A 22,734-nucleotide genomic window follows, 5' to 3' on the forward strand; every position below is an offset into this window, starting at 1 on the left:
GCGCTGCCACCTGTCGGAAGTCAATGAAACTATACGAGACGAAGCGGGAATGTTTGAAAATATTCCACAAGAAATTTCCGGTTTTTTCAACCAAAATTGGCCGAGAAAAAAAAATGTGTTGCATTACTTATTGAACTGCCCTCGTATCTCCTATTGAGAACGATAGGAGCATTATGGGCAGGACCATCCAACCATCTCTAGATCTTGGCACTCTAACGCGCCAGCTGGACAGAGTTTGGCACGATATCCCTCAGGAGCACATCCAAAGAACTCCAGCAATCAATGCAAAGCCAAATAACTGCTTACGTAAGGGCCAGGAATACACGAACGCTTTATGGACTTGCTCAGTTTGTGAAGCTCTTTTTCTTTAATAAATCGTTCAGTTTTTCTGAAACTGTAATAAATGATTTGTTTTTTCTGTCAGTGTACATCACACCTACCGATTTCCGTTCATTCGGATAATTCCGTCGTGGTGTGTCTTCTTTTCTGAAATTGTAGTTTTGCAACGTGTGTTAGGGACGAATTTCGTTCAGCAAGATTTATTACTGCTGTACTATTGCTATGGATATACGTCTGGGATTTTGAAAATAATACAGATGAACCTTTTATTCACAATAAATATTATTCAGTAATTTTTCTAATTATTTTCAGTGCCGTGTCATTTTTGCTCCTGAATTAAGTTTTCGGTCCTTTGTCACAGTTTCCTGTGTCTGCTAGAAATTTGGAAAGTTAGATTCTGTAAACGATTGCCATTGGCCCCAACCATCTTAAAAACTCACTGGTGGATACCAAGAGGAGTCGTCTAAATGACGTGCTGACACAGCGCAGTCAACAAAGACCATAAAAGCTCAAATAAGGGAAAAACCGTGTAATCGCACTGGTAGGAGTGTAAGTAGGCTGTTTAGGTTTTTATGTTGGTAACGTCATGTACCGCTCCGTATGAAAATCACTGGCTTTGCTGTGTGCATTCTGTGGCTGGTTGGCTCAAAAATGGTTCAAATGGCTCTGAGCACTATGGGACTTAACAGCTGAGGTCATCAGTCCCCTAGAACTTAGAACTACTTAAATCTAACTAACGTAAGGACATCACACACATCCATGCCCGAGGCAGGATTCGAACCTGCGACCGTAGCAAGCGCGGTTCCGGACTGAAGCGCCTAGAACCGCTCGGCCCCGTGGTTGGTTGCCATTGTTGGAATATTCGCTATTGTAGTGTTGGGCAGTTGGATGTGAAGAGCGCGTAGCGTTGTGCAGTTGTAGGTGAGCCGCCAGCAGTGGTGGATGTGGGGAGAGAGCGGACGATCTGGACGTGTGTCCATCAGATAGAGTAAATTTGTAATACTGTATATCATGAACTGATGACTTTTGAATATTAAGGTAAATACATTGATTGTTCTCTATCAAAATCTTTTATTTGCTAACTATGCCTATCAGTAGTTAGTGCCTTCAGTAGTTCGAATCTTTTATTTAGCTGGCAGTATTGGCGCTCGCTATATTGCAGTAGTTCGAGTAACGAAGATTTCTGTGAAGTAAGTGATTCATGAAAGGTATAGGTTATTGTTAGTCAGGGCCATTCTTTTGTAGGGATCATTGAAAGCCAGATTGCGTTGCGCTAAAAATATTGTGTGTGAGTTTAGTGATGATCAGAATAAGTAAAGCCAGAAATTGAGTACGTTCAGTTCTTCTGCTCAGCTGTTTGAAAATCAAATAACGTAAGAGGTTTATCAGCACAGCATCATAAATTTTTCTAAGGGTAGATTTCAGGAGGGACCGTGACGAACACTATACTAAAATTCTGACCAATACGGTATGAGCCGCGATTTTCGATTTTCGAGTTATTCAAGAAAAATATTAAAAAGTGACCTCTGAAACCCACTCTTCTAAGCTAACAACCCACCGGTCAGGACTTTTAGTCTGTTGTTCAAGAGCCTATGTCCTACCACTGCACAAAAAATTTGCGACTACACGATTGTTTCCCTTAAGTTTCCTTCGTGCGCTCTGAAATCGGAGTATCCATATACAACCTCCAAAACTAGCTATTCCAAGTCTGGGATTGCTGAGAAGCGCAAGGCGTGGACAACTCGCTAAGCCGCCGGCTTTGCTGCGCCGTGGATGACCTGCTTCAGGCGGCTCCATATTCTCTCTGGAGGTTGCCTGCTCTTGGTCATTCACGCATGGGCTTATATCCGGGCAAGATTACTTTTACTCATCATACGTTACGTCGTCAGTGATGTTGTCCATTATTAAATTGAACAGGAGAGAGAGCTTAATGAGTGTTTTAGTCTAATTCTTTTATCTAGTATAATTTCATCTGTGAATCCTTCATGTGTTCTAATTCTCATTTTACTACCTATATACGTATCTCGTATGATTTTTGCTAAACCCATTGGTACTCTCTTGTCGATTAACGTTTGAATTGTATCCTTTTTTACTAACCCTATCAATCCCATTGACATGTCAACGAAGCACATGTACGCTAGTTTATTAAACTCTATGGATTTCTCCACAATCTGTCTTAGAACGAAAATAGCATTTATTGTTTTTCCTGAATCCTTGCGGTTCTTCCGCTGTCGCTATATAACTCTGCAGTCTGTCTTTAATTACTGTTGTTAACAGTTTTAAGGTGGAATCAAGCAGGGTAATTCCCCAGTATTTATCTAATAGTTATTTATCTTCTTTTTATACACCAGAATTGTAATGCTTTCTTCCCATTTTCTTGGTATTCTATATCCCTTCCTGATATAGTTGAACGAAGTTCGGAGCTGTTGATACAACACTTTCTCCCTGTACTTTATTAATTCGTTGTATATACCATCTGCCCCTGGAGGTTTTTGTATTTTTAAGTCTTCTTATTGCAATGAATATTTCCTCCAATGAGAAACACACACGATGCAATCGTATTCTCTATAAGACTGTGTTTGAGACCAGAGATGTTGGTCAGAGTGACTGAAAGAGTAACAGTAGCAGAGAGAGTTTGAAACTCTGGAATGTGTTTGGTTTGAAAAGGATGGAAGCTCGGCTGCCGTGTAGTGGAGGAAGCGTTACATAAAACAGATTTTGTAATACTTCCGTTTACAAATAAATTTTCACATAGTTCTGTTGCCTTGCACTGATATTTACAGGTTTCTGTATTAAAAATAAGTTTTACACATTTCTCAGATACGAGTTTGCCACTTACGTACGCGAGTTTAAAAATAGTCGGTCCAGCACGACGTAATAACGCACATGAACAAGGGAGCCCCTAGTCGTCAGAAAAAGAAGAAGAAGAAGAAGAAGAAGAAGAAGAATCTTTGGAGCGACGCTTCTGACACGAATGAAAGAAAATACGCTGTGTGTAAGAGATCCAGGTGGGATCAGTGAAGTCTGCTGCTAGTGAGCAAGTGTTTGCAGCGGAACCACAGCACGGCCGGTAACGTGCGATCTCATCGGCCCTGCTAATGACTGCGCAGATTGTAATGAGTGGCGGCGGCCGAATATCGAAAATTACCCCCGGTACACATCTCGCAGCCCCCCCCCCCCCCACCAACACCCACCTCCCACACACACACACACATCGGCAAAACACTGTCCAAGCGCTGTAACAACGCATCGCACACGACAATAACACAGCAGCCTGCGTGTTATTATGACGTAACACGCCAGACGAGCAGCGACCGGCGAAAAAAAAAAAAAAAAAAAAAAAAAAAAAACACGAAAATGGGTTATAATAAAGGAACCAATGGGGAAGAGGGGTGAAAAAATTAAAAAGAGGGCACAGAGAGAGAGAGAGAGAGAGAGAGAGAGAGAGAGAGAGAGAGAGAGAGAGAGAGGGAGGTTGGTGGTTAGCGAGCCCGGGGGCGTTAGCGGCCAAGCGATACACATCATTTGATTCCGGCCCGCGCCAGAGATAATCAATCATTTCGTGTTTTTGGGCCGAGTGGACTGCTGCTGAAAGAGTTGGGAGGAGGTGGGGGTAAGGTTGGAGGGGTACAGGGGTGAATCGAAAGGCTAAAAGGGTAAAGTGAGAGTGTGAGAGAGAGAGAGAGAGAGAGAGAGAGAGAGAGAGAGAGAGAGAGAGAGAGAGAGAGAGAGAGAGAGAGAGGGGGGGGGGGGGCGGGGGTTCGGCGGTTCGGCGGTGAGGGAAATGGGACCGCAGATTAGGCGAGTGGCGGGGGGTGCTTGTTACGCGCCGCGGTGCTGCCGCTGGTGGCAGAGGTGAGCAACTAATTAGCGCGGGAAAAATGCGCGCGCGGCCGTGTTCTTTTGTTCTGGCCTTCCAGATTTTGACAGCGTCCCTCGAATTTGGCGCTAATTAACGATGCGCGAGCAAGATAGATGAGCTGATGGCGGTCCGGACGCTGGATTGCTCTAAATAACCGTCAGCGATGGGCCCGCGAGTTAATCGGCACACAGTGGAGGCCCGCGCGGCGTGGGTGCTATAATAAGCCAAACCGGCGCTCCTTCCTCTGCGTAGTGGTAGCCGGGCACTCGCGTCTGCGACAAACTGCATCGGCAGAACTGGAAACTGACGAGTTCTTCAACCCCAGCCCAAGTACGGCAAATCTGATGGGTTGCAGTTATGCGTACATACGAAAACAAATTTTCACAGCCGAAACGATAAGATAGATAACAGGAAATAAAGGGAAGTTATCTACATCACACCCCGCAAGCCACCTAATGGTGTGTGGCGGAGGGTACTTTCGGTGCCACAATATGATCCGTCCCACCCTATTCCACTGGCCAATAGTGCGTGGGAAGAATGATTCTCGGTAAGCCTCTGTACTGGCTCCACTGTCTCGAATTTTCTCCTCGTGACCAATACGCGAGATGTATGTGGGGGAAAGTAATATGTTGTCCTGAAAAGAGCTATCCTGAAATTTCAATAGTAAATCTCTCTGTTATGCACAACGCCTCTCTTGTAATGTCTGCCAGTGGAGTTTGTTTAGTATCTCCGTAATGCTCTCTCGTCGGCTAAACGATCCCCATACTCGTAGTGCATATGTTATGACTATTGCCCGCCGCGGCGTCGTATGGCGCCTGGTGGGTTGTGGGAAGGTGATACGCTAACAGAAGTAGGTGAGTGGAGCAGACACAGACGAGGGATCACTCTAGCGAAGATATGGGCTGCAGATGCGGAAATACACTGAGAAAAGCGACTTTGTCAAAGGGCAGACTATTATTACGCAGAGCCTGTGGACGATTATCTAGAAAACGGTGAAGCTGGTCGAATGTCCACGTGCTACTGTCGTGAGCATCTGCGGAATGAGGTAGGTGGACAGCGGAACTACCACTAAGCGCTAAATGGTTGGACGTCCACGACTCTTCCCAGAACATGGGTTCACATGGTTCAAATGGCTCTGAGCACTATGCGACGTAACGTCTGAGGTCATCAGCCGCCTAGAAGTTACAAGGGAACCTCCCCATCGCACCCCCCTCAGATTTAATTATAAGTTGGCACAGTGGATAGGCCTTGAAAAACTGAACACAGATCAATCGAGGAAACAGGAAGAAACTGTGTGGACCTATGAAAAAATAAGCAAAATATACAGTGAGTAGTCCATGTGCAAGATAGGCAACATCAAGGACAGTGTGAGCTCAGGAGCGCCGTGGTCCCGTGATTAGCGTGAGCAGCTGTGAAACGAGAGGTCCTTGGTTCAAGTCTTCCCTCGAGTGAAAGGTTTACTTTATTTATTTTCGCAAAGTTGTGATCTGCCCTTCCGTTCATTGACGTCTCTGTTCACTGTAATAAGTTTAGCGTCTGTGTTTTGCGACCGCACCACAAAACCGTGCGATTAGTAGACGAAAGGACGTGCCTCTCCAATGGGAACCGAAAACATTTGATCGCAAGGTCATAGGTCCTCCACAGAAAAACACGTCTGATATATTCTATACGACACTGGTTACAGATAATAACTGTCTGAAAATAAAGAGTTAAACTCTTCACTCAAGGAAAGACTTGAACACAGGACCTCTCGTTCTACAGCTGCTCACGCTAACCACGGGAGCACGGCGATCCTGAGCTCGCACTTTCCTTTATGTTGCCTATCTCGCTCATGGACTACTCAGTTTGTATATTTTGCTTATTTTTTTCATAGTTCCACACAACTTCTTCCTGTTTTCTTGATAGATCTGTGTTCAGTTTTTCAAGGCCTATCCACTGTGCCAACTTATAACTAAATCTGACGGGGGTGCGATGGGGAACTAATCAAACCTAACTAACCTAAGGACATCACACACATCGATGCCCGAGGCAGGATTCTAACCTGCGACCGTAGCGGTCGCTCCGTTCCAGACTGTAGCGCCTAGAACCGCACGGCCACTCCGGCCGGCCCAGAACGTGGGGTTCGGAGACTTGTCTGCTGTGTAAAGTGTGGTAGATGGTGATCTGTGGCATCTCTGCCTTAACAGCACAATGCTGGTGCACAAAGAAGTGTTTCGGAGCACACCACTCGTAGTTCATTGTTGAACATGGAGCTCCGCAGCAGATCATCCCTGCGTGTTCACATGCTGACCCAACGACGTAGTCATTTACGACTTCAGTGGGCACTGGATCATCGGGGTTCGACCATCGATCAATTGAAACGTGTCGGCTCCTCGCGTGAATTACATTTTTGCTAGAATAGGTCAATGGTCGTCTCCACAAACGCCGTCATCGACGTGAACGCCAGCTAGAAACGTGCAGCGCGCCACGGATGCAGGTTGGTGGGAGCAGTATTATCCTATCGCCTGCCCGGTTAGCCGTGCGGTCTAGCGCACGGCTTTCCGGATTGGGAAGGAGCGCCTGGTCCCCGACACGAATCCGCCCGGCGGACTTGTGTCGAGGTCCGGTGAGCCGGCCAGTCTGTGGATGGTTTTTAGGCGGTTTTCCATCTGCCTCGGCGAATGCGGGCTGGTTCCCCTTACTCGGCCTCAGCTACACTATGTCGGCGATTGCTGCGCAAACAAGTTCTCCACGTACGCGTACACCACCATTACTCTACCACGCAAACATAGGGGTTACACTCGTCTGGTGTGAGACGTTCCCTGGGGGTGGGGGTCCACCGGGGGCCGAACCGCACAATAACCCTGGGTTCGGTGTGGGGCTGTAGAGGGGTGAAGTGGACTGCGGTAGTCTTGGTGGGATTGTGGACTACTGCAGCTGTGGAGGGGACGGAGCCTCTCCGTCGTTTCTAGGTCCCCGGTTAACATACAGTACAATTATCCTATCGGAGACATTCTCCTGCACTGGCATGCACCTGCGGTAGTAATCGTACACACACTGGCAGCTGCGAACTACCTTCCCCGACGATGATGTCATCTTCCAGCAGTATAAGTGTGTTTGTCTCGGAGCCAGAACCGTGCTACATGGTTTGAGGAGCATTATGGTGAACTCACGTTGATGTCTCGGCGAACAAATTCGCCCAATGTACCTGTTGTAGAAACCATATGGGTCGCTATGGGGTGCTATCACTGCGTACGCAATCAGCGGCCTGTTATTTACCCGAATTACACGACCTGTGCGTAGACATCTGAAACCGCATAACTGTACAAACCTAACAACAAATTGTCGGATCCCTGATAGGTAGTATCTGTGATGTACTTTGTTCCAAAGACCGACAAACAAATTATTCCGCAGGTCGTCAAATGATTTGCCTAATGAGTATATATACGCTCCAAAATCAAAGTTAAGAAACCTAAATTACTAAAGATTTATTGAAATGAAAAAATGAAATTAATGATTTTCAATTAATAATTTAATCATGCCAGTCATGCTGAAAAATAGCGTATCTCTTTGAAATGTACTTCACGCTAACAGCGTCAGCTTTAAAATCCAAGACGCGCGGTGGTTCGAGTCCTTCCTCGGCATGGGTGTGTGTGTGTGTGTTTGTCCTTAGGATAATTTCGGGGTAAGTAGTGTGTAAGCTTAGGGACTGATGAACTTAGCAGTTCAGTCCCATAAGATTTCACGCACATTTGAACATTTTTTTAAAATACGAAGAAAATAATGCAAAACAGTTGTGTTGATAAATGAACAGCCCTACGCTACATAGTAATTTCTTCATTTACACTACAGGGTTATTACAAATGATTGAAGCGATTTCACAGCTCTACAATAACTTTATCATTTGAGATATTTTCACAATGCTTTGCACACACATACAAAAGCTCAAAAAGTTTTTTTAGGCATTCACAAATGTTCGATATGTGCCCCTTTAGTGATTCGGCAGACATCAAGCCGATAATCAAGTTCCTCCCACACTCGGCGCAGCATGTCCCCATCAATGAGTTCGAAAGCATCGTTGATGCGAGCTCGCAGTTCTGGCACGTTTCTTGGTAGAGGAGGTTTAAACACTGAATCTTTCACATAACCCCACAGAAAGAAATCGCATGGGGTTAAGTCGGGAGAGCGTGGAGGCCATGACACGAATTGCTGATCATGATCTCCACCACGACCGATCCATCGGTTTTCCAATCTCCTGTTTAAGAAATGCCGAACATCCTGATGGAAGTGCGGTGGAGCACCATCCTGTTGAAAGATGAAGTCGGCGCTGTCGGTCTCCAGTTGTGGCATGAGCCAATTTTCCAGCATGTCCAGATACACGCGTCCTGTAACGTTTTTTTCCCAGAAGAAAGAGGGGGCGTAAACTTTAAACCGTGAGATTGCACAAAACACGTTAACTCTTGGTGAATTGCGAATTTGCTGCACGAATCCGTGAGGATTGTCTACCGCCCAGATTAGCACATTGTGTCTGTTTACTTCACCATTAAGAAAAAATGTTGCTTCGTCACTGAAAACAAGTTTCGCACTGAACGCATTCTCTTCCATGAGCTGTTGCAACCGCGCCGAAAATTCAAAGCGTTTGACTTTGTCATCGGGTGTCAGGGCTTGTAGCAATTGTAAATGGTAAGGCTTCTGCTCTAGCCTTTTCCGTAAGATTTTCCAAACCGTCGGCTGTGGTACGTATAGCTCCCTGCTTGCTTTATTCGTCGACTTCCGCGGGCTACGCGTGAAACTTGCCCGCACGCGTTCAACCGTTTCTTCGCTCACTGCAGGCCGACCCGTTGATTTCCCCTTACAGAGGCATCCAGAAGCTTTAAACTGTGCATACCTTCGCCGAATGGAGTTAGCAGTTGGTGGATCTTTGTTGAACTTCGTCCTGAAGTGTCGTTGCACTGTTATGACTGACTGATGTGAGTGCATTTCAAGCACGACATACGCTTTCTCGGCTCCTGTCGCCATTTTGTCTCACTGCGCTCTCGAGCGCTCTGGCGGCAGAAACCTGAAGTGCGGCTTCAGCCGAACAAAACTTTATGAGTTTTTCTGCGTATCTGTAGTGTGTCGTGACCATATGTCAATGAATGGAGCTACAATGAATTTATGAAATCGCTTCAATCATTTGTAATAGCCCTGTATATTTGTGAATCTCAATATAGAAATGTTTAAAGAAAATAAATACCTGGTTCAGCTACAGTTTAGGAACCGCGGACTCAGACATAATGAACAAAGCATGTTACCAAGTCAAAATGATGTTTCACAAACCTCGTACTTACTCCACTGTCTAGTATTTCGCGCGCGGGCAGTAAGCGGATTAACGGCGCGGAGCAAGTGATAAACATCCGGTGCTCGTGGAAGTTTAAAAGCTGCACTCCCCTCAGATTTACTTATAATTTGGCACAGTGGATAGGCCTCCAGAAACTGAACACAGATCAGTCGAGAAAACCACGGCGCTCCTGAGCTCACGTTATCCTTGATGTTGCCTATGTTGGGCATGGACTACTCAGTTTCTATATTTTGCTTATTTTTTTCATAGTTCCACACAACTTCTTCCTGTTTTCTCGATTGATCTGTGTTCAGTTTTTCAAGGCCTATCCACTGTGCCAACTTATAACTAAATCTGAGGGGGGGTGCGATGGGGAGGTTCCCTTGTGAGAAGATCGTAACATTACACTACCAGAGAGATGACAAATATTGTATTGCTGGGGCCGATGTTTTGCATGTTTGCTTTTTTTTTGCCTAATATAAGACATTAGATTAATGATGTTTTCTTGTGAGACAGGAAACCGAGACTGTTATTCGAATTAAAATTATATTAATACCTTCAGCTGCCAACGGGCCTTGATATGTATCAACGGGGACAGGTGAAAATGTGTGCCCCGACCGGGACTCGAACCCGGGATCTCCTGCTTACATGGCGGACGCTCTCTCCATCTGACCCACCGAGGGCACAGAGGATAGCGCGACTGCAGGGAATATCTCGCGCACGCCTCCCGCGAGACCCACATTCTCACCTCGTATGTCCACACACTACATTCGTAGTGTCCCTACCCAACACACTCATTACTCGTGGAAGACATTCTGACCAAGTCAAAAAATCAAATGGTTCAAATGGCTCTAAGGACTATGGGACTTAACAAATGGTTCAAATGGCTCTGAGCACTATGGGACTTAACATCTGTGGTCATCAGTCCCCTAGAACTTAGAACTACTTAAACCTAACTAACCTAAGGACATCACACACATCCATGCCCGAGGCAGGCTTCGAACCTGCGACCGTAGCGGCAGCACGGATCCCGACTGTAGCGCCTAGAACCGCTCGGTCACTCCGGCTGGCCAAGTCCCGTAAGACTTCGGGGAATGTGTGTGCATCCGCACAGAAGAAGACGCTCATGGCCGGTATTGACAGAACTATATATTTATATGGCTATGGTGTTTGTTCTATCGGACATGTCCGAAGGAAGAGGAAAGATTAGCGCGGGTAGCATTCTGAGGATCCGTGGTGGGTGAAGGTTCTGAGCAATGCTGCGGACAAGATGGTAGGATGATATCAACAGGGATACAGAGAAAAAGGCCTCAGGGAAGGAGAACGGGCCGCAAATACTAGGAAAAGAAATGGATGGGGGAGGAATGTAGAGAAGGCACAGGGTTACCCAGGACAAAGGGGCAATTAAGAAGATACCTGCGAAATACTCTCCAGACCTTAGACTTTGTAAATGGAAATTTTATATTGTTGTTCAACACATTGTTCTTGGGCAAAATACACTGAAACGTCAAAGAAGCTGGTATAGGCATGCGTATTCAAATACACAGATATGTAAACAGAACAGGCAGAATACGACGCTGCAGTCGGCAACGCCTATATAAGCCAACAAATGTGTGGCGCACTTGTTAGATCGGTTACTCCTGCTGCAATGGCAGATTATCAAGATTTAAGTGAGTTTGAACGTGGTGTTACAATCGGTGCACGAGAGATGGGACACAGTCTCTCCGAGGTAGCGACGAAGTGGAGATTTTCCCGTAAGACCATTTCACAAGTGTACCTGAATATGGAGAATCCGATAAAACATCAAATCACCGACATCGCTGCGGCCGGCAAAAGATCCTGCACGGACGGGGCCAACGACGACTGAAGAGAATCTTTCAACATGTCAGAAGTGAAAACCTACTGCAAACTCCTTGCACATTTCAGTGCTGGACCATCAACGTCAGCGTGCGAACCATTCAACGAAGCATCATCCATTTGGCCTCCGGTGCCGAAATGCATGTCAATAGGGAACTGTTCTACCCGTGGGAGGCTCTGTAATGGCGTGGGGCGTGTGGAGTTGGAGTGATATGTGACCCCTGATAAGTCTAGATAACACTCTGACAGGTGACCCGTGCGTAATCATCCTGTCTGATCACCTGCGTCAATTCATGTTCATTGTGCATTTCAACGGACTTGGGCGATTCCAGCAGGACAATGCGACACCCCGCACGTTCAGAATTGCTACCGAGTGGCTCCAGGAACACTCCTCTGAGTTTAAAAACTTCCGCTGGCCAACAAACTCTCCAAACATTACTGAGCATATCTGGGCTGCCTTGCAAACGTTCTGTTCAGAAGAAATCTCCAGACCCTCGTAGTCTTACAGATTTATGGAGAGCCCTGCAGGATTCATGGTGTCAGTTCCCTACAGCACTACTTCAAACATTAGTCGAGAATATGCCCTGCCGTGTTGAGGTACTTCTGCATGCTCGCGGGAGACCTACACGATATTAGGCAGGTGTTCCAGTTCTTTCGGTAGTTCCTATGGGACCAAACCAAGTTCTTCTGGGTCCTGAGTTTAAGATTGAAATACTGACATTAAAAAAATTGGTGCGCTTCATAAAATTTTTTAGAAATGTTCAAACTGAAAACTATTTACACTCGAGGTATGAATTTAAAAAAAGACCGCCTTCAGTCAGAATTTTTCGTGACTGAAGGCGTTTTTTTAAAATTTATACCTCGAGTGTATTGAGTACAGTCACGTTTGAAGCTACAAAATATGTATAAAATTAAATTGAAAACTATTTAGTTTAGAAAATAATTAAAATATGTGTAACATCCGGAAAATTCAATATTAGAAACTTAAAACTTATGAGAACAATGTCACTGGAACGTTAAAATATAAGTAGTTACCAAATATAGTCCCAGTGCTATAAACTTTATTTTTCGAAGACGTGCTGACACTTAAATGAACACCTTTTTTAAGCATTTGGCGCAACCTACTGGGAACGTGTAGAAGCGGAAAAAAGTGATGTGGTGAAAGCACACGATGTAAAGTATGTGTTACAATTAGGTGCTGCAAGTTACGCTTATTCCCCGAGTTGAAAAAAATTAAAATTTCGATGTAGCGTATGTGCTACATTCCGAGTCAAGAGGGTATGATTAATACCGGGTAATCAAAAAGTCAGTATAAATTTGAAAACTTAATAAACCACCGAATAATGTAGATATAGGGGTAAAAATTGACACACATGCTTGGAATGACATGGGGTTTTATTAGAACAAAAAAAAAAGCACCTCATATTGATAGACGCGTGAAAGATCTCTTGCGCGCGTCGTTTGGTGATGATCGTGTGCTCAGCCGCCACTTTCGTCATGTTTGGCCTCCCAGGTCCCCAGACCTCAGTCGATGCGATTATTGGCTTTGGGGTTACCTGAAGTCGCAAGTGTATCGTGATCGACCTACATCTCTAGGGATACTGAAAGACAACATCCGACGCCAATGCCTCACTATAACTCCGGACATGCTTTACAGTGCTGTTCACAACGTTATTCCTCGACAACAGCTATTGTTGAAGAATGATGGTGGACATATTGAGCATTTCCCGTAAAGAGCATCATCTTTGCTTTGTCTTACTTTGTTATGCTGTTGTTGTTGTCTTCAGTCCTGAGACTGGTTTGATGCAGCTCTCCATGCTACTCTATCCTGTGCAAGCTTCTTCATCTCCCAGTACGTACTGCAACCTACATCCTTCTGAATCTGCTTAGTGTATTCATCTCTTGGTCTCCCTCTACGATTTTTACCCTCCACGCTGCCTCCAATGCTAAATTTGTGATCCCTTGATGCCTCAGAACATGTCCTACCAACCGCTCCCTTCTTCTTGTCAAGTTGTGCCACAAACTCCTCCCCAATTCTATTCAATACCTCCTCATTAATTATGTGATCAACCCATCTAATCTTCAGCATTCTTCTGTAGCACCACATTTCGAAAGCTTCTATTCTCTTCTTGCACGAACTATTTATCGTCCATGTTTCACTTCCATACATGGCTACACTTCATACAAATATTTTCAGAAACGACTTCCTGACACTTAAACGTATAGTCGATGTTAACAAATTTCTCTTCTCCAGAAACGCTTTCCTTGCCATTGCCAGTCTACATTTTATATCCTCTCTACTTAGACCATCATCAGTTATTTTGCTCCTCAAATAGCAAAACTCCTTTACTACTTTAAGTGTCTCATTTCCTAATCTAATTCCCTCAGCATCACCCGACTTAATTCGACTACATTCCATTATCCGCGTTTTGCTTTTGTTGATGTTCATCTTATACCCTCCTTTCAAGACACTGTCCATTCCGTTCAGCTGCTCTTCCAGGTCCATTTCTGTCTCTGAGAGAATTACAATGTCATCGGCGAACCTCAAAGTTTTTATTTCTTCTCGATGGACTTTAATACCTACTCCGAAGTTTTCTTTTGTTTCCTTTACTGCTTGCTCAATATACATATTGAATAACATCGGGGACAGGCTACAACCCTGTCTCACTCCCTTCCCAACCACTGCTTCCCTTTCATGCCCCTCGGCTCTTATAACTGCCCTCAAGTTTCTGTACAAATTGTAAATAGCCTTCGCTCCCTGTATTTTATCCCTACCACCTTTAGAATTTGAAAGAGAGTATTCCAGTCAACATTGTCCAAAGCTTTCTCTAAGTCTACAAGTGCTAGAAATGTTGGTTTGCCTTTCCTTAATCTAGCTATTATGGTAATTATTGCTATTCTGATCAGATGAAGCGCCATCTGTCGGACATTTTTTGAACTTTTGCATTTTTCTTGTTTTTTGGTTCTAATAAAACCCCATGTCATTCCAAGCATGTGTGTCAATTTGTACCTCTCTATCTACATTATTCCGTGATTTATTCAGTTTTCACATTTATACTGACATTTTGATCACCCGGTATGTTTGTAACAACCTGCTTAACGTTTTTAGTTTGAAACTTTGATGCCGCAGCCTTTCGGCTTATCTGGATCTCCTGCAGCCACCTTTCACGCAGTGGAAATAATCTCGCAGCGCTCGGACAGGTCGGCAGCTGCGCGCTCGCCAGGGAGAGATTAGGACGTCATCTCTGACTCCTGGTGGCGGTGCTGCCTCCCGCGGTGAAGGTAGGCAACTAATTACGGCGCCACAAAAAACGCTGGAATGACGCTGCTGTCTCCCCCCCCCCCTTTCCCACCCCTTACCATCCTACCGTTTTATTTTTTACCCGCTTTTTGTTATTATTATTCCCCTTTTTGTGGCCCAGACAGTTTTTTTTATTCCGCTCCGTAGCACAGTTGGCAGTCGTTACGGCTCTGTGACAGGCGACGACTGCACACGACGAATGGAAACAGCCAACCACCCCCACCGCCAACCCCCGGTGCCATACCTACCCAACGCCCCCTCCCGTGGGCCACCCGCACCCCCCATATTTTTTTGGCCCTGTTTTCGGTGTCCGTTACTGTTTTAACAATCAGTCTGCGCGCCTCATAAAATGTAGCGACGCGCCGCCGCGGCTGATAATCTGATTCCGCCATAAAGGGATTTTAGCGCGTCCGCTTATTGTTCATTAGTTCGCCGGCGTTCGGCGTGTGTCTGCAAATCAGATGGAGATATCGCTGATGAGATACGACCGCCGTGCAGACGTAAAATTTCTGTTAAAATTTTGCTTCATGACATTAATTCTCGTACAATACAGGGTGTATCAGGAAAGGACTACAGTCCTGAAAATTCATACATAGCTTACAGATTTAGTCTCTGCGTCATCTTGAAGAAAAATACACGTTGTGTCCCAGTTCCGTCAGGACGGCTTATGTGAAATTAAAAAAAAAAAAAAAAAAAAACTGGTTCAAATGGCTCTGAGCACTATGGGACTTGACATCTGAGGTTATCAGTCCCCTAGAACTTGGAACAACTTAAACCTAACTAACCTGAAGACATCACACACATCCATGCCCGAGGCATGATTCGAACCTGCGCGGTTCCGGACTGAAGCGCCTAGAACCGCTCGGTCACCCCGGCAGGTACTTGCAATTCTATCTATGATAAGCCGAGCGGTATATGGCGCTGCAGTGATGGACTCTGCGGCTGGTCCCGGCGGAGGTTCGAGTCCTCCCTCGGGCATGGGTGTGTGTGTTTGTCCTTAGGATAATTTAGGTTAAGTAGTGTGTAAGCTTAGGGACTGATGACCTTAGCAGTTAAGTCCCATAAGATTTCACACACATTTGAACATCTTTTTATCTATGATATTTGCGATACTGTGCAGTGCCTATGGTTTCCGGATTACGATGCAGTGTTATGCATGTATGTTTGGAGGAACATGCTCTGCAGCGACTACAATCCCTATGAAACACATGAAATGTAAGGTAAATCCGAGAGGGATGGTGCAAATTTTCAAAACCGCGTATGTAAAGTGCCATGGTGCACTTTCAATAAAACTTTTTTCTGTACAACTTAATAGACCAATTGTCTATGACATACATTTATTTTTATTTTTTTAGTGTAACGCTAAAGCACAGCCGGACTGGGACGCCGAACGGTTCTAGGCGCTACAGTCTGGAACCGCGCGACCGCTACGGTCGCAGGTTCGAATCCTGCCTCGGGCATGGATGTGTGTGATGTCCTTAGGTTAGTTAGGTTTAAGTAGTTCTAGGGGACTGATGACCTCAGATGTTAACTCCCATAGTGCTTAGAGCCATTTGAACCATTTGCGTAGTTTTTTTTGACTGTTTTCAGATATAACTTTCCGCACACCTTACACATATCTAGGGATGCTTGTTTGATTCTTTTGTATCGTTATCCGTGTCGTCAGGATCTGAAACGCTGCGAATGCTAAGTCATTTGAAAGAAAATACAAACAAAACAGAAATGTTTTCACTTATCTAAAACTGTTATTTGATTTGTGCGGGAGGTGTATCTAACGAAAACATGGACGGCATATGTGCCGGATCGGATCGGATTTCATTGCGGCAAGTATCCCGATCTGTAGGGGACTGACGCCGCATCTTATGAATTCATGAACATGATAGCCAAGATGGCCGTACTAGAATCAAAACACACACAATAGAAATTACTGCTAATACAACTATTCAAAAATTTGGAATTATTTGACTATTTAGCATAGACTAAGAACTAATCGTGACGCTAAAAAGGTTTTGAAGGTGTATTTGTAGACTTACTTCATTTATTTCTCCAGAGATTATGTAAAACGGTCTCGAGTGAAACACAAACGCTTTTATAATAGCGTGGCATCCACTGAGCAACTGCAGTGGCGATAAGGGGGTTCGCTGTCCACACCGCAGGCGGCTCCTTTCCCAGATTTGCCCTATTCCTAGTTGTGAATATGTGTAACCGTCAGCTGTATAATGGAATGACCACAATGAAAATTTGTGCCAGTCGTAGACACGTGGTTGGCAACATCTGGAAGTTTGGGGTCTGCCTGTGAGTCCTGCTCGAGTAGCCTAACGGTAAGGCGACGAGCGTGAAGTCCGGGTTCGAATCCCCGTCCAGCACAAATTTTCACTAACGTCATTCCATTACACAGCTGATGGTTGCCCGTATCCGCATCTGGGAATAGGTGTCGTGTGCAATGCCATCGCGTGGGGAATTGTGGCGTTACCATCCTCGAAGTTTCAGCAACAGGACAGAAAAAAGTCAGGATGCAGCAGTGTCCTGGCAATGGCTGTGACACTATGTCTCCAACACTAGTCGGAAAATGGAGGTGGAGCAGAGAGACAGCACCATGTTTTTTGACCTCCAGCGTTCGTGGGGAGGACTCGTCGAATACGAATCGAATAGCTATAGACAGTTTCCCGGTTGGTACTCCACGACAACGCCGTAGCCTACAAAGCAAAGGTTGTGAGCAACTTTCTGGCCAGCAGATGGTTCAAAATGTTCAAGAAATCTTATGGGACTTAACTGCTAAGGCCATCAGTCCCTAAGCTTACAAACTATTTAACCTAAATTACCCTGAGGACACACACACACACACACACACACACACACACACACACACACACACACACACACACACACACACATCCGAGGGAGGACTCGAACCTCCGCCGGGATCAGCCGCACAGTCCATGACTGCAGCGCCCCAGACCGCTCGGCTAATCCCGCGCGGCCCAGCAGATGGATCACAGTCTTGGATCACCCACTGCGTTCGGCGCATTTAGCTCGATCCAACTTCTGGGTGTTCTCCAAATTGAAGTTGGCAACAAAAGGACATCGTTATGGTGCACTTAAGGACATCCACTTAAATTGTACTGCAGTACGAAATTCAGTTCCAAAAAAGAACTGTTTCAAAACAGCTTTTCAACGATTTCAGCTGTGTATTGTTTCAGGGGGTTGACAATTTGGATAAATACAGTGATATTGTGAACATAATTCACGACTTTTTTCATAGCTATTGTCCTAACACAGGTGAGATATAATGCGTAGATCACGTTTTGACTTACGTGGTATGCTGCTACATACTCGCGCCACTCCAAACTCTAGCGGCTGTGGCAATAAAGACGGCTGCCTTTGCCAGTCCAGAGCGTGTTGGTTGTCTGTTTTGGTTTGAAGAGACAAAATCTGCTACAGCTGTGCAACGTAATTTTCGCAGAGAGTGTAGCGAAGATCCTACCAGTAGTCCTACTACACTCCTGGAAATTGAAATAAGAACACCGTGAATTCATTGTCCCAGGAAGGGGAAACTTTATTGACACATTCCTGGGGTCAGATACATCGCATGGTCACACTGACAGAACCACAGGCACATAGACACAGGCAGCAGAGCATTCACAATGTCGGCACTAGTACAGTGTATATCCACCTTTCGCAGCAATGCAGGCTGCTATTCTCCTATGGAGACGATCGTAGAGATGCTGGATGTAGTCCTGTGGAACGGTTTGCCATGACATTTCCACCTGGCACCTCAGTTGGACCAGCGTTCGTGCTGGACGTGCAGACCGCGTGAGACGACGCTTCATCCAGTCCCAAACATGCTCAATGGGGGACAGATCCGGAGATCTTGCTGGCCAGGGTAGTTGACTTACACCTTCTAGAGCACGTTGGGTGGCACGGGATACATGCGGACGTGCATTGTCCTGTTGGAACAGCAAGTTCCCTTGCCGGTCTAGGAATGGTAGAACGATGGGTTCGATGACGGTTTGGATGTACCGTGCACTATTCAGTGTCCCCTCGACGATCACCAGTGGTGTACGGCCAGTGTAGGAGATCGCTCCCCACACCATGATGCCGGGTGTTGGCCCTGTGTGCCTCGGTCGTATGCAGTCCTGATTGTGGCGCTCACCTGCACGGCGCCAAACACGCATACGACCATCATTGGCACCAAGGCAGAAGCGACTCTCATCGCTGAAGACGACACGTCTCCATTCGTCCCTCCATTCACGCCTGTCGCGACACCACTGGAGGCGGGCTGCACGATGTTGGGGCGTGAGCGGAAGACGGCCTAACGGTGTGCGGGACCGTAGCCCAGCTTCATGGAGACGGTTGCGAATGGTCCTCGCCGATACCCCAGGAGCAACAGTGTCCCTAATTTGCTGGGAAGTGGCGGTGCGGTCCCCTACGGCACTGCGTAGGATCCTACGGTCTTGGCGTGCATCCGTGCGTCGCTGCGGTCCGGTCCCAGGTCGACGGGCACGTGCACCTTCCGCCGACCACTGGCGACAACATCGATGTGCTGTGGAGACCTCACGCCCCACGTGTTGAGCAATTCGGCGGTACGTCCACCCGGCCTCCCGCATGCCCACTATACGCCCTCGCTCAAAGTCCGTCAACTGCACATACGGTTCACGTCCAAGCTGTCGCGGCATGCTACCAGTGTTAAAGACTGCGATGGAGCTCCGTATGCCACGGCAAACTGGCTGACACTGACGGCGGCGGTGCACAAATGCTGCGCAGCTAGCGCCATTCGACGGCCAACACCGCGGTTCCTGGTGTGTCCGCTGTGCCGTGCGTGTGATCATTGCTTGTACAGCCCTCTCGCAGTGTCCGGAGCAAGTATGGTGGGTCTGACACACCGATGTCAATGTGTTCTTTTTTCCATTTCCAGGAGTGTATTTATGAGTGGAGTAAGTGTTTAGTTGGAACCGGATGCCTGGTAAGATATAACAGATCCTTAGGTCGTCCCCGTAGTGTCACAATAGCATTGATTGGTGAGTGTACCGTTTTCAAAGATTTCGAGGTGAGTACGTCGATGTAACATTGTGTGTCCATACACCGTAACACCCGTACAACCAAAATAATCATGCTCGCCAATACTAGACGTGGCCTAATATGGCGAAATGGGAGAACACAGGATGAAACCGGGAACACCGTAGAACTGTGTTACATATTCAAGTACGTGTGAGCCGCGGTAAAAAATTGCTGTTTCGAAGAGCGCGCCGCAGCGCGTAGTGTGAAGCAGTCGCCCTCCGTTTCTGGCGGTGGCGCCGCTGTGGCAATCGCAGCTTTGGTGTCTCCCTCTGGTGGGAAAGGGGAAAGGCTGCCTGTTCACGTACATTTAAGGGGCGCTATGAGCTCGCCAGTCGGTGAGTTTGGTCAGTTGGTCAGTCGGAGTGAGTCTGGGTCAGTAACTCGTCCGCATTTGTTAGGCAGTTAGTGTCTTTCTGTCTGTCTGTCTGTCGTACGTTAATAGCTGCCTCTGTCACGCTTGTCGGATTCGGTGTTAACGAATTTATTGCTTGAAGTGTAACGGCCGAATTCCTGAAATATGTTTTCATCTTGCCTATCATCTTGAGAGGCGGTATATGTGTAATGAAGAGCATGTTTGGCCAACCTCGTATATTTTATGTAAGACTGCATTTCATTTCATGGGTTTTTATTTAAATGTTCATTTTAGTATATAAAGTTGCCACCCTTCCACCGTAAGACCTTTTTTTAAAAATCAAGTTCCACCTTCGGTGGCAAGTTAATCTTTTAATGTTAGTGTTTTGTACCATTTCCATCCCTCCTACAGGTGTATAGTTTATGTGCTTGTGTGAGTTGTTAAAAGTTTTAGTTGAAAGTAATCTTGTGTGTTGCAGATTTGCACCAGCGTAGTCTTTCAGAGGATGTTGTGAGCAGTCGTGACTACGGCCGTGTCAAAAGGGGGCGGCAAGGTTCTCAGCCCGAAAGCTCATACTGTCAAAAATTTATTCTTTCTGCCTCTGAATAAATTGTAACTTGCTATTTAGAGGGTGCTTTCTGACTGTTGTTGTTGTTGTGGTCTTCAGTCCTGAGACTGGTTTGATGCAGCTCTCCATGCTACTCTATCCTGTGCAAGCTTTTTCATCTCCCAGTACCTACTGCAACCTACATCCTTCTGAATCTGCTTAGTGTATTCATCTCTTGGTCTCCCTCTACGATTTTTACCCTCCACGCTGCCCTCCAATACTAAACTGGTGATCCCTTGATGCCTCAGAACATGTCCTACCAACCGATCCCTTCTTCTGGTCAAGTTGTGCCACAAACTTCTCTTCTCCCCAATCCTATTCAATACTTCCTCATTAGTTATGTGATCTACCCATCTAATCTTCAGCATTCTTCTGTAGCACCACATTTCGAAAGCTTCTATTCTCTTCTTGTCCAAACTATTTATTGTCCATGTTTCACTTCCATACATGGCTACACTCTGACTATAATTTTAAATCTGTTTCTAAAAAAACAAAGGCTTTTGGGAATAAAATTTCCATTTATTAAAAGAAATTTGATTTGTTTTTGTCAGTTACCCACTGGCAACTACTTCCACGCTCACACAGTGTGATTAAATGTGTTAATGTTCTTGATGAATCGCTACTAAGTAAAGTATATTCTTAAGAAAAGGTTCTGAAAGTACACGGTTCAACGTTTAATAATATTAGAGAAGTTTGTTTGATTTGAAATTTTGTTTCCAGTAGTTTTTTCCTACCACCTTTTTCGCCTTCGTTTTTACACAGATCATCAGAAAACGGTCTGCCCCCCGGTAGAACGACAGTCCTAAGGGCCGGGGTTCGATTTCCGGCTGAGTCCGCTCAGGGACTGGGTGTTGTGTTATCCTAATCATCATCATTTCATCCCCATCGACGCGCAAGTCGCCGAAGCGGCGTCAAATCGAAAGACTTGCATCCGGCGAACGGTCTACGCGACTGGAGGCCCTAGTCACACGACATTCACATTTATCAGAAAACGACTCGCTAAGGATTTTTAACCAGTAAGAATCTATCTGTGTGACCTCGAGCATGTAAAATACAACGAAAGAAGCGGGAATTCGTGGGAAGGGATGAGAGATTTGAGAAGAGCTCAGAGGAGTCAGGTAGGGAGCGGATGAAAGCGGCGCCCCCACCCCCGCGCGACCCTCGTCTGTCAGCCGGAGCATAACGAGTGTCAACTGTTCCCGGCGACGCGACGCGCGCTTGTTTTTCAGCGTCGTAATTAACCGCGCGGCCAGCCCACGGGGCCAAGTCGACTCGGCTGATGTATCGACCTCCGACCGCGACCAGCAATCCATTGTCCGCACATCACATCGGGCGGTGTCAGCATTCCGAACCGCCCCCTGTACACACTACACCGCACCTCTGACGTGGCGTGTTGCCGCAGTCAGCGGCTAGCGAAGGGGTGCACCCTAGTCCCTTCTCCACAGTCATCCAGATGACCTGATGGTCTTTTTTAGCTCAGTGCCCAGGGGGAGCTAAACCTTTCTTGGTCAAATGTTAGAGCGGACCAAAAACAAGACTCCCTAGAAGTAACACGACTGATTTTTGACCAAGTTTTTCTTATCACAACGAAGACTGGAGAATTACCGTTTAATGGGGAATCAAACTTTATTCGCATGAAGTAATGAGTGCTATCGACACGGGATCTCAGATATATTCCCAGATTTCCAAGAGGCTTTTGATACCGTTCCTCACAAGCGACTATTAATCGAATTGCGTGCATATGGAGTATCGTCACAGTTGTGCGACTGGATTCGTGATTTCCTCTCAGAGAGGTCACAGTTCGTAGTGATAGACGGTAAATCATCGAGTAGAACAGAAAGTGATATCTGGCGTTCCGCAAGGTAGTGCCATAGGCCCTATCCTGTTCCTGATTTACATAAATGATCTAGGTGATAATCTGAGCAGCCCCCTTAGATTGTTTCCAGATGACGCTGTAATTCACCGTCTAGTAAAATCATCAGACGATCAGTTCCAATTACAGAAAGATCTAAAGAGAATTTCTGTATGGTGCGAAAAGCGGCAATTGTTGTTGTGGTCT

The sequence above is a fragment of the Schistocerca serialis genome, chromosome 12, assembly GCF_023864345.2.
Source record: "Schistocerca serialis cubense isolate TAMUIC-IGC-003099 chromosome 12, iqSchSeri2.2, whole genome shotgun sequence".
In the NCBI taxonomy this organism is placed as follows: domain Eukaryota; kingdom Metazoa; phylum Arthropoda; class Insecta; order Orthoptera; family Acrididae; genus Schistocerca; species Schistocerca serialis.